At 34.1% G+C, this 13,094-nt stretch overlaps 1 long non-coding RNA gene across 1 annotated transcript; it reads right to left on the bottom strand.

Annotated features, from left to right (window-relative positions):
- Nucleotides 1-2,564: 2,564 nt before the first annotated feature.
- On the bottom strand, nucleotides 2,565-3,657 carry LOC112288348 (uncharacterized). The gene is made up of 2 exons (XR_002971529.3): nucleotides 3,458-3,657; nucleotides 2,565-3,237 (listed from the first exon to the last, which is right to left on the bottom strand). It is a non-coding gene; the product is annotated as an uncharacterized LOC112288348 (long non-coding RNA).
- Nucleotides 3,658-13,094: the final 9,437 nt, after the last annotated feature.

The following is a 13,094-nucleotide window of genomic DNA, read 5'->3' as shown; positions in this document are numbered from 1 at the left end:
GCCTAAGACTTTAGAAGACAAGAAAGTAAGAACCAAGCATTGATTACAAAACTTTGCTTGATTTCTTATAGAGTTTATAAAAGAGATGATTATAAAAAAAATAAAAAAAATCTTTGGTATGAGAAATTCAATTTGGAGCAAAACTACAAAGTAGAATCTATTCTTTAGACTAAAATCTACAGATTTAAGAACAAAGAGAGTAGACTCTTGCAATAAAGCAAATACTTGATTATAGGGACCATGATCATGTTTTAAAAAGATTTCTATAATATTTGGAAGAATTAGAAGTATCATTGCATTTAGGATGTAAAGAAAAGAAAAACCGTTGAATTCTTCATTCATGTCTTTAGTCCTAACTATTTCAATTGCATCAACAAGATATGAGTGGCAGTTATCTTTGAAGCTTTAGCAAATATCCAAACAATGAACTAGATAGTGTTGTTTTTTGATACCATCCAACGATATGCCTTTGAGATTAGAAAAACTTGATTCACTTGGATTTGCTTTTTTTTTTTATTTTGTTTATGAAGTATGCAACTTATTATTAACTAACAAAAAAAAACAAATGGTATAGTATGATGCTTTCTAGTACTACAAAATAGCTGAGATTTGAATAGCTAAAGATAAGTCAAATACATATTTAACAAAGAAAAAAGATAAAAAAAAAATTGAAATTATCTTCGATGGATCTTGAATTATCAATTATGAGGCTTGAGTAATAACTTAAAAACTTAATGAAATCTTAACATTCAATAAAGATTCTACTAATAGATTTTGAAATAAATCTCTTATCAAATACTTTTATAAAAATATATTGAATGAATTCATTCATTTAACTTTCTTTATGCAAATCAATTATCAAATCACTATATATTAATTAATTTAGCATAATAAATAAATTAGTCTTTTATTGAATATTTCTTAAAAATATATGGTTGTATAATAATGCTCATAGCATTTCAAATTTAGATTGTATAAAGTAGCTCAAAGCGCTTTTACATAGATTTATATAATGTATATATATGATGAATTTTTGCATTTACTTGTGATGACTCAATAAAATTCAACAAATCATGGGCCTCTATAATACTAACGCTTTGTAGAAAAGAAGTCTTTTTGAACTAATCTAAATTTTTTGCTGAGACATTTTTTATCAACAAAAATTGCAAAGTGTTGATATGTTTTTTTCTTATTATCTTATATCAACACATATTCACTAATTTCAATTTTTTGTTAACTTTTACTATTTTTTCTAATTTTTTTTTAATTACATGTTAGTTTCTTTAATTAATTGTTTAAACTTTTTTTTTAATTACTTACAATACTTATTTTGTAAATTCTTTTTTAATTCTTTATTTATTTCTTTTTTAATAAATAGTTTTATTTATTAATATTATTTTAATTCTTTTTTATTTCTTTTTTTAAAAATATTTACGAATATAATGGAAAAGCAAGAAAAATTAAGATTAAGAGTAGGTTTTAGAATTTAGGATTTGGCATCAATTAAATTAGCAACACCCTAATGTAAATACAAAGTATTCAAACAATCTTTTTGATAACCATAAGCATGTACAAACTCTAATTATTTTGTTACTTTTATTCTTTTGCAACTTATAAATTTTTCTTATAAACCAAAATCCTAGTTAGCGAACTTTAATAAAGCATATTTCTTAATTTGATTGTTTAAATAGTGTAAAATATAGTACACTAATATTGCTATAAGCTTTCTATATTTCTATTTAAATTCAGCCCAATCCAACTTATAAATTGTGTGGAAAGTCAAAATACTATACTAATTTTTCTCGGCTGCCAGCTTGAAAGTTGATAAAGAAGTTTTAGAAGCAATTTCTACTTTTTCAATTATTAATTTTACTTCAAAAAATTGGTTTGTAGTTTGGTCATGAAGGCTTGTAATTAAATGCCAAGTTTTATCTCATTCCAAACTAATAGAGCTTTAGATATTGCAAATCCTAAAATACCTTAGATATGGTATATCTTTGTACTTATGATTAGATATCTCCTATTTGCTCCATTATAATGGCATGGATTTTTATACACATCTAATAAATGCAATTAATTATATGTTTAAGAAATTCCAATAGTAGATGCTCCTCAATATGCATAAATTAGATAAGGAAGCCAGTGTTAATATTATTTTATAAAATCCTAATTGCCAATACAAATACTAAATTTGAATTGCTTATTTAAATTTATTATATAAGCAAAAAAAACATCTCTATTAATTCAAAATTTATTCTAATTCACAACAAATGAATTAATTATGTGATTTTATCTATTGCATTTATTATTAAAATCTTAATTTAAATCACTCTCTAACTTCTTAAAATTAATCCAATTAATGAAATAAAATCTTCACTACAATTCATACTTATAATATGAAGTTATCCACCCACTTTCATGCATTGAGATTTATTTTTTTATTTTTTTATGTATATTATTTTATTTTATTTGCTATTAAAATTCATTCATTAATAAAATTTCATCCAAGAATGAAAACTCATCCTTGAATAATATTTCATCCATAATAAAATTTATCCACAAAATTCATTTGCAATATATAATCATCCTTGTTTAATAATTTCATCCAATTTGGATTCCTTCAACCCTAACCTAACTTCATCCCAACCCTAGCATCCCCTAGTCAATTGTTGTTTAATAGAATCAATTATCTTACGTGGAAATATTCCTTGTACTTGAAGGAATATTTCCACGTAACGATCCTACTTGAAGTTGGTGTTTGTTCCCTATACTCCGACCAAGCAGCTCCTCCCTTCGAAGCTCCACTCCAACAGTTGTTCCTTCTGGATTTGAAAACCTCTATGTCTTGAATATCCTTTTTCCAGCCACCTTTAAGGTTCTATGTTACCACTAACAACACTGATGCCACTCTATATTTCCAAAATATGGAAGCGACTTCATTCAACATCAACCATAAGTTTTGCGCAAGTAATCGTTGAGAAGAGACTGCCACAGAAATTAAGGGAATGTTGATCACCGCTGCTACTTCACAGGAGCAGGACAGATTGCTGCACGCTGTCGGACACAGTGCGGAAGAGGAAAAGAGATCAATTAAAGGAGAGTTTGACCGCAGCTCGCCGACTTGGACCATCCCCAACTCAACAGGTCCTCGACCACGTGATGCCGCACCTCCCACTCTAGTACAGAAAAAACTGGAATTTCTTGTTGCACAGCACTCGCACCCAGCAGCGGCACAAACTGAAGAGCAGCATCAGTTTGTCAACAACCACTACACCTCGCCGCTCCGCAAGAAAAAACTAGACAAAAGAAACCACCGTCGATGCGGCCAGTACCGCTAGACTGAAACAGCCAACGAAGAGAAGCAACACCAACGAGAGACCTTCCGTACTAGAATATTACCACCAACAACAACACACAATCATAACAAAATGGGCAGCACCACCGCTGAAGGAAGAACCTGACGCCGTCGACGGGATCAGCAACGGCAACACCGACACCCGCACACTGCAGCAAGGAATTTGCTTCACCGCAAGAGAGCGCCGCACCACAGCATCTCACTCAGGAGCAGAGAAAATGTAGAAGGAAGCCTCGAATTTTCAGAACTTAGGAACACAGTACCAAGGAAAAAATGAGAGAGAGAGGGAGGAATAAGACTAGGCTGCGCAATTTGCCAGGCCCCGATAGCTCCATCTTTAAAACTCGGATCAACATCCATATTTAGAAAAATCCAGGAAGGTAAGGAAGTCACTTCCTTTTCTCTTTTTTTTTTCTTTTTTTTTTTTTTTTTTTTTTTTTTTCTCCCGTCTTTTCTTTAAGCTTCTTTTTTCTTTTCTCTACTTTTTTGTTTTCTCTTCTTTTTTTTCTTTTCTCTTCCTACTAGTTCTTTACCTTCTCTCAAACATTTTTTCTTTTTCTATTCAACTATTTTTATTCTATTTTATTTGTTAAAAGATATTAATATTTTTTCTTTTTCTTTTTGGATTTTTTAAAATCCAATATTCCTTTGTAATTTTCTATTCTAATAAAAAATCAATGACATTAAAAACTACCATTATTAGACTATAATCTAATATAAGCTAAATTGAGAAAAAAATCTTTTCATCTTAAAAATCCATATTAAGAAATTCAACTATACATTGTATTTTAGTACTTGTATTTATAAAAAAAATTTTCTATTTATTTAAGAGTTCCTTGACTAATTCACTAATTTTGTGATTTTGAACACTATAAGTGCATTTTTTGTATTAAACATACAAATGAATCAATTCCATGACTCACACATTATAAACTCCAATGAAATAAGTCTTTTACTTCTAGAATAAGCTCAAAGTTAGCTTGTCAATCCTTTATGCAAATTTCCAAAAGCCCACACATTTTGCCCTAAGCAACCATTCTACTTATTGAGATTTGATTTTCACTATGATTAAAATGGACATCTTTTAGGTATCAATTTAAATAATTTAAGGATTTTTTTGGTATGATCCTATATTTGGCTTAATTTTATAGTCAATCATATCATTGATTTATCTAATCTACTTTATTTTTACTATTTGAGAGCCATTTTAATGCAATAGAAGCATTTTTATTAAAAAACGCAACCTTGAAGAAAAAATTGCTAACTTCAAACTATAAGATATTGAAAAAAAAAATAAAGTAAAAAGCTTTCATAAAGCCTTCTTTAAATGTCTTGAATTCTTATTAAATTGAGATAATAGAGATATTACCATCGACATGTATTTATTGTAATTATTATCTAGGTAATATAAATAGATAGAAGTAGGTAAAAATAGATTAATTTTATAATATTTTCTAGGAAAGCTTCTTAGAAGCTTCTTAAATGTTGTTTTGATTTTATATGTAATTGTAATTGATTGATAAGTTAGAAACTTGGTTTGTCTAGGATTTGTCTTGGATTTTATTAAGATTTGTGTGAGATTTGATTAGGATTTAATTTTTATAATTTATTTAAAAGTTTAATTGAACTTGATCAATATTTGATTATATTTGTTAAGCCATAATTACAATTTATATATGATTATATTATAATTATTAGATTTTATTATTGTAATTTTTTTATCTTTCACAATTAGGTATCTGATGTTTTTTCAAATAAGACTTCACATAATATGACACCATACAATTCATAGACACAAATTTTGATGTTCCTCAATAGGTCTACTTGCAACATCAAATAAAAATACTACCTCTACAACCAATGATACCTCACTTAAAGAATTTACAATTATGAGCGTTGAATAACCTTCATCAAATATGGCAATAGCTTCAGTTACAAGCTTTGCTTATAACCTAGCTAAATCTTTTTGAATTAAAGGCTTTGTAACTACTTGAGTTCCATCTAACAATAGCATAGGTACTTTCCCTTTCAATATTTTACTAGCCAATAGAAAGATTCCTAGTAGTTTAAATTCTAAAATCAACAATCAACACTAGAAAATACAACCATATTCAACACTTTATATATCAAAATATATACTATATTTTTGATACTAGTATCTTCATCTTGTATTGAACTTGAAATAGAAGGCTATACTACAAAATTAATATCTTATCATGGACATACTCATGTAAGCTAGTAATTACATATACAAATAGGTGGAAGTAAGTAAAAATATATAAAAGTAAGTTAATTCTATAGTATTTAATATGGAAGCTTCCTAAAAGCTTCATAGACGCTGCTTTGACTTCATAGGTGTCTTTAATTGACTTTTTGGATTAGAAACGTTATCAACAAGTTGGCCATGTGCCACACATGTTGTTAGCTTGAAGATCAAGCTAACTATGTGGCCCACACATAGAAAAACTTGCCTTGTAAGTCAAGGCATGTGTCCTACAAAGTCAACACATATTGGAGGTCCTATAGAATGTCACCACATAGCCCCTAATTAGATAGTATATATAGAGACAAGAGTGAAGCCTTCTTCACTCTTGTCAACTCCTTTCTTGCTTCCAGTCTAGTTTCAAGGGTCTCTAGTTTTCTTGTCTTTTGGCCATAGCAATTCCAGTTGCTCTTTCAATATACATACTTGTTTATTTATATTTTGTTATCTTTCTTTGAGTGAAGGCTCACTTGTATGAATTACTTTTTCATCGAGTTCTTGTCCTTGACAGATTGACAAGAGTACACCTCCAATATCAGAGCTTTGTCTAATCTTGATTAAGAGTAGATTACCCCTTTTTTTTGATAAGATATAAGCATATTAGAAGTTGCGGATTACCCTCTTGTAAACTGATATTGTCTTTAGTATTTTCTTTGTTCTCAAATTCTCTCTTCTATTTGTCTTGAGCAATATTAGACATCTTCTCTTTTCTAAGTGTTATCACGGCAGAACTTATTGAAATGAAGAGTGCAATGGCACAAATGCAAGAGCAATTGAGGGAGTTAATACTTGCGATGCATCAACTCAATTTACCACCACAAGGAACAACAAGATTGGCGGGAAGTAAAGATATAGAAATGGTTGGAGCTGCTTCAACATCTGCACCAAATCATATCCTTTCTCCTATAGTGGAACGCCTTTTCAGTGTTAGAGAACCAAGAATTGTCCTACCCGAGAAGTTTGATGGCACCAGATCCAAGTTTCAAGGATTTATCAATCAAGTGTAACTTGTGATTGAACTTCAACCCCAAAGCTATCCAACTCCAGGATCGCAAGTTGGATTCATTGATATGCTTCTTTTAGGTTCAGCACTATCATGGTTTTCATCTTTTCTTGAACGACGAGATCCAATATTGGATAATCTAGAGGCTTTTCTAACGAAGTTTCAATCCATGTATGGAGAACATGATGTAATTCGTGTTGCAATCAATAAGATCTGTATTTTACGACAAGACAATCAATCAATAATATTGTACACTTTATAATTTTGACAACTTATAACTGATATCAAGTAGGATGATGCTGCACTTATTATTCAATTTTTCTACGGATGTTAGGGACATAGTCCTTAGAACCTTCTAGAGACAAGTTTCTAGAACCTTCTAGAAGCAAGTCTCTAGAATCTTCCAGAAGCTTCATAGTTGATAGAAGTTGCTTGAGAAGCTTCTTAAATAGGAGTATATATTAGAATCAAGACTAAAGAGTTCTTCAGTCTCGACAATACATCTCTTGAAGCTCTAGCTCACCTCTTTGGTGTGATTTTTGTATTCATCTGATTAATCTAGTTCTTGCCAGTTCTTCTTGAACTTCTTGTTAGATCTCGAGCCTGTATTTTTGTGTCCATGACAGTTTGTCGAGATTGCACTCACCTCAGATATCAGAGCTAGTTTCTTTGTCGTTAGAGTATGGATTGTCCCTCTGCTTGAAGGTGTACTAGCATTTTAGAGGTTGCGGATTACCCTCTTCTAAATTGATACTTCTTTTGTTATAATATTGGAGTCTTATTCTTCTTGGAGAGAGTGGATTACCCCTTTTCTTGAAGCTCTTAAGGCGTTTTAGATGTTGCGGAGTACCCTCCTCTAAACCAATATTGTCTTCTTATAGAGTCATTTCTGTCCTTTACTTAGAACGGTCGGAGGCCAAGACATTAGTATGACGGAAAGTTCAGAGTCTAAGTTGGATGCTATTATGAATGCCCTTGCTACGTTATTACAAAGAACTATAGAGATTACAGGAGTCGTGGCAAGGCTTCATAATGATGGAGCATCTGGGATGGCACAATCTAGGTTGCACCAGCTTCAAACTTCTACACTTAGAGAAGCAACTTTGCCTCAGGTTCAACAAGCACCGTTGGTTCTACAACATAAGGAGCGCCAAGTTAGCCTTCCGGATAAGTTCGATGGTACGCGTTCCAAGTTTCGAGGATTCGTCAATGAAATCAAGTTGATAATAGTTTTACAGCCTGAATGTTATCTAACGAAGGAGTCACGTATTAAGCTTGTTGGAACCTTATTTATAAGGCAAGCTCTATCATGGTTTGCTCCTTTATTTGAGAAATGATCGTCCATACTAAACAACTTTGAAACCTTTTTGGAGGCATTTATGAAAGCATTTGGTAAATACGACAAGGTTCGATGGACTACAACAAAGATCCAGTCACTACGACAAGAGATGCACTCTATATCAGTCTATGTATCGAATTTTAGGCAATTAGCATGTGACATCAATTGGGACAAAGAAGCATTGATGAATCAATTCTATTGGGATTTAAGGGACGATGTGAAGGATTTGCTATTAACTCTTCTTGATCCACGAACGCTCAACGATGCTATTAGTCAAGCTGTGAAGTCCGATAATCGCCTATTCCAATGTTACCAAGACCAATGCTCAAGACAACATACGGTTCGTTACGCCCCAACTATGTCAGCAAGCAGCATGAATTCACATTCAGAGGTAGAAGACATGCAAATTGATGAGGTACATGTCAAATCGCTTACTCTAGAAGAAAAAAAGCGGCGTATGGAGGAAGGTCTATGCTTATATTGCGGCGAAGAAGGCCACAAAGTTGAAAACTATCCCAAGAAGTAAAATCGACGCATTGTCAGGACCATATGCGCGTTTGTTCAGGAAAACGAAGATGCTTAGCCACAATAAGAACCGTGCAGCTAGACAGTGAAATATCGTAACAACAACTAGGTTCCTTTCTTTTCGCTCAACTTGTCCTTTGTTTTACAATCCCTTTGTTTATTGGCCCTCAGAAATTGAGAACCTTAGCATTATTAGATTGAAGAGCATCTGCTTGTTTCTTAGACAAAGAATTTGCAAAGAGTCATAAGATCCCTTTAGTACAAAAATCCAGACCTATTTACATTGAGGTCATAGATGGGCGACCTTTATTGTCTGGTAGTGTCACCCATGAATCAGAACATATAGAAGAGACGTTTAAGGGCCATAGTAGTCATATTATTTTCAATATTATTAGAACTCCATCAAATCCTATTATTCTTGGTCTTTCCTGGTTGGAAAATCATAACTCATCCATAGATTGGAAGTTGCGGAAGATGACCTTTCCCACAAAACTACCTAAGAGCAAGCCTAGTAGAAAACCCCGCATAGAGAAATCTTTATTCATTAGAGCAAAAACGTTTGTAAGATCATCCAATGAAGGTTTAATGTTTGTCATTTATATGGCTCCAATTACTAGGGAGAAGATCTCGACAGCAAGTATATTAGAGCAATATAAAGATTTTGAAGACGTGTTTCAAAAGAAGAACGTCGACATACTACCGGAACACCGACCATATGATTGTGCCATAGACTTGCAGGAAGGAGCACAACCACCTTTTGGCCCAATCTACAATCTATTGCAGATGGAATTGGCAGAGTTGCGGAAGTACATTGACGAGAATCTAGCCAAGAACTTCATCCGTCATTCAAAATCGTCAATTGGAGCATCCATCTTATTTGTGAAGAAAAAACATGGCTCGTTGAAGATGTGCATAGACTATTGAGGCCTCAACAAGATAACAAAGAAGAATCGTTACCCGTTACCTTTGATTTCTAATCTCTTAGAACAACTTGGATGTGCAAGGATCTTTACAAAAATTGATCGAAGGGGAGCTTACAAGCTCGTATGAATCAAGGAAGGAGATGAGTGGAAGACAGCGTTCCGTACAAGGTATGGCCATTTTGATTATAATGTCATGCCCTTTGGTCTTACCAATACTCCAGTGGTCTTCCAACATATGATGAATGATGTTTTTTGGGAGCACCTTGACGATTTTGTTGTCATCTATTTGGATGATATTTTGATATTCTCCAAAAATAAAAAAGAGCATAAAAAGCACGTTCGTTTGGTCATAGTGAAACTACGCGAGCGAGGACTATATGCCAAGTTGGAGAAGTGTTTATTTCACTAAATAGAGATGGAGTTTTTGGGATTCATTGTGACTACGGAAGGCTTGAAGATAGACCCCAAGAAGGTGGAAGCAATCGTGTCCTGAGAGGTTCCGAAGACGGTTAGAGACGTATAATGCTTTCTTAGCTTTGTTAACTTCTATCAGATCTTCATCAAGAATTACTCTCAAGTTGTTGCTTCTCTTACTTGGTTGACATACAAGGATAAGCTAGAATGGGGACCTCTAGTGGAGAAGGCGTTTCAAGACTTGAAAACGGCATTTACTACGACTCCAATCTTTGTACATCCAGACTTTACAAAGGCCTTCTATTTAGAAACTGATGCTTTGGATTTTGCTTTGGGAGTTGTACTTTCACAAATGGAAGAAGACAAGAAGCTCCATCCGGTTGCATTCTATTCTCGAAAGTTCTCTTTTGCTAAAATATATTATGAGATCTACGATAAGGAACTTCTTGCTATAGTAGATTCTTTCCAAGAATGGCGTCACTTTCTTGAAGGAACTACATGCCCAATGACCATATATACGGATCACAAGAATTTGGAGTATTTTATGTCGACTTGAGTTCTAAATCGATGTCAAGCTCGGTGGAATATGTCGCTATCTAGGTTCAATTTTGTTATCACTTATCGACCTGGAAAGTAGCAAGGACTATCCGATGCATTATCGAGGAGATTATATCTTGTATTAAAGGCTGGAGAATGAGTATTTGATTAACAATGTACGACGTTATTGAAGCTAGAGTAATTTCAGCTTTGTGTTACTATTGTGCCAATTGATGCTGACTTCCTGAACCAGGTACGTGCCGTGACCATTGAAGATTCAGTAGCCATTGATATCAAGCAGCATGCCAATGATGATAAGTTCAAGGTAGAAGGAGATCTTTTATACTTTCAAGAGCGATTGTATATTCCAAAAGGACCAACACGACTCCGAGTTCTTCAATCTCGCCACAATTTTCTAGCTGTAGGATATTTTGGATTCAACAAGACCTTAGAGCTTATTTCTCGAGATTTCTGGTGGCCCCAAATGTGGAAGGATGTGAAAGATTTTGTCCCCTCCTGCAATATTTGTTCAAGATCCAAGAATCCTCGGTAAGCCTTTATGGACTTCTACAGCCATTATCGATTCTATGTCGACTATGGTCTTCAGTTTCCATGGACTTCATCATGGACCTACCATCATGAAACTCATTTGACAGCATCTTTGTCGTAGTAGATTGGCTTACAAAAATGGCACACTTTGTCCTTTGCAAGAAGACATCGTCCAGTAAAGTCATAACAAGGCTCTTTCTCGATAATGTATATCAATATCATGGACTACCAAATGATATCGTATCAGATCAAGGAACCCAATTCATATCAAAGTTTTGGAGATCTTTCTTTTAGATACTGAACGTAGATATCAAGCTTTCTTCAGCTTTTCATCCTCAAATTGACGACCAAACAGAATGGGTGAACGAAGTCTTGGAACAATACTTACGATGCAGCATCAACTATCAGCAAGACGATTGGACCACATATCTACCGCTAGCCGAATTTGCATACAACAACACCCTCCATGCGTCGACCTAATATACACCATTCTTTTCCAACTATGGGTATCATTCGAAGCTTGATTTATTGAGTCCGTCAACAAATAACAATCCAGCAGCTGAAGGATTTGCAAAGCAACTATCAGAGCTTCAAACTACATTGAAGCTTCAATTACAATCCGCTCAAGAATCCTACAAGGCGTCTGTAGATAGATTTTGGAATCAAGCACCTACTTTCAAAATTGGAGATAAAGCATGGCTTCTTTGATGGAATATCAAGACCAAGCGACGATGTGATAAGTTGGACTATTGAAGATTGGTACCATTTACCATCCAGAAGCAAATCAATGTAGTGGCATATCGTCTGGAATTATCGGCTTCTATGAAGGTACATCCAGTCTTTCATATTTCTCTGTTGGAGCCTTATCGAGAGTTGTCTTTTCCTGGAAGAGTGCAATGTCTGCCACTTAGTATTGAGATCAAGAACCATGAGGAATACAAGGTCAAAAAGGTGCTAGATTCACGGTGAAGGTGGGGCAAGTTGGAGTATCTTGTTCATTGGTGCGGCTACGACATTAATGAGCGAACGTGGAAGCCAGTTGAAAATCTCACCAATGCGCTACAAAGGGTATAGGAGTTTCATCAACAACATCCTCATAAACCTAAGCCAGTTCGACGATAGCTTCCTTCTGAAGCTTGCTCACCCAAGAATATAAGAAAGGGGGAGAGCACCACCAAAATTCGTAGTTGATGTAGTTATTTTCTTCAAGAAAAAGTAGAATTTTTTCAGTAGCCATAGTTTGATCTTCTGATATGGATAGTCAAGAGATAGATACAATGCCAGTCAGATTATCTCAACTGATTAGCTCACAAAGGCGACCCCGAGATGAAGAACTGCCTACACCATGACGACAACGGAGGATACCGAATAATCGATCATTGATGATTGTATTGGAGATCGAGCCTACTTATGATGGTCAGCTAGAAGGCATGTTTGCAGGACAATTTCACAATGAGGATACAAAATTTCATGCTTGATTAGAAGTTGAAGGCGTGAGCCACTACTGTTGGTTTCAAGGGTCGATGAACCACTTGCCTCGTGAACAACAGTTGGAGTTCATAGCAGACGTTATGTAACAGATTTTCATTTTCTTGTGTTGGTATTGATTAACAACAACATTGCTTCTCAGAGACCTCGAAGCTAAAGGAGGGGATGATGTTAGGGACATAGTCCTTAGAACCTTCTAGAAACAAGTTTCTAAAACCTTCTAGAAGCAAGTCTCTGGAATCTTCTAGAAGCTTTCTAGTTGATGGAAGTTGCTTGAGAAGCTTTTTAGTTGGTAGAGTATGTTAGGGACATAGTCTTTAGAACCTTCTAGAGACAAGTTTCTAGAACCTTCTAGAAGCAAGTCTCTGGAACCTTCTAGAAGCTTCTTAGTTGGTAGAAGATGTTTGGGACATAGTCCTTAGAACCTTCTAGAGATAAGTTTCTAGAACCTTCTAGAGATAAGTTTCTAGAACCTTCTAGAAGTAAGTCTCTGGAACCTTCTAGAAGCTTTCTAGTTAGTAGAAGTTGCTTGAAAAACTTCCTAAATAGGAGTATATATTGGAATCAAGACTGAAGAGTTCTTCAGTCTCGACAATACATGTCTTGGAGCTCTAGCTCACCTCTTTGGTGTTGTTCTTGTATTCATCTGATTAATCTACTTCTTGCCAGTTCTTCTTGAACTTCTTGTTAGATCTCAA

Source organism: Physcomitrium patens, chromosome 11 (assembly GCF_059467195.1).
Source record: "Physcomitrium patens ecotype Gransden chromosome 11, ASM5946719v1, whole genome shotgun sequence".
Lineage (NCBI taxonomy): Eukaryota > Viridiplantae > Streptophyta > Bryopsida > Funariales > Funariaceae > Physcomitrium > Physcomitrium patens.
Note: the sequence above shows the minus strand (reverse complement) of the source record. Positions and strands in the feature narration are given on the sequence as shown.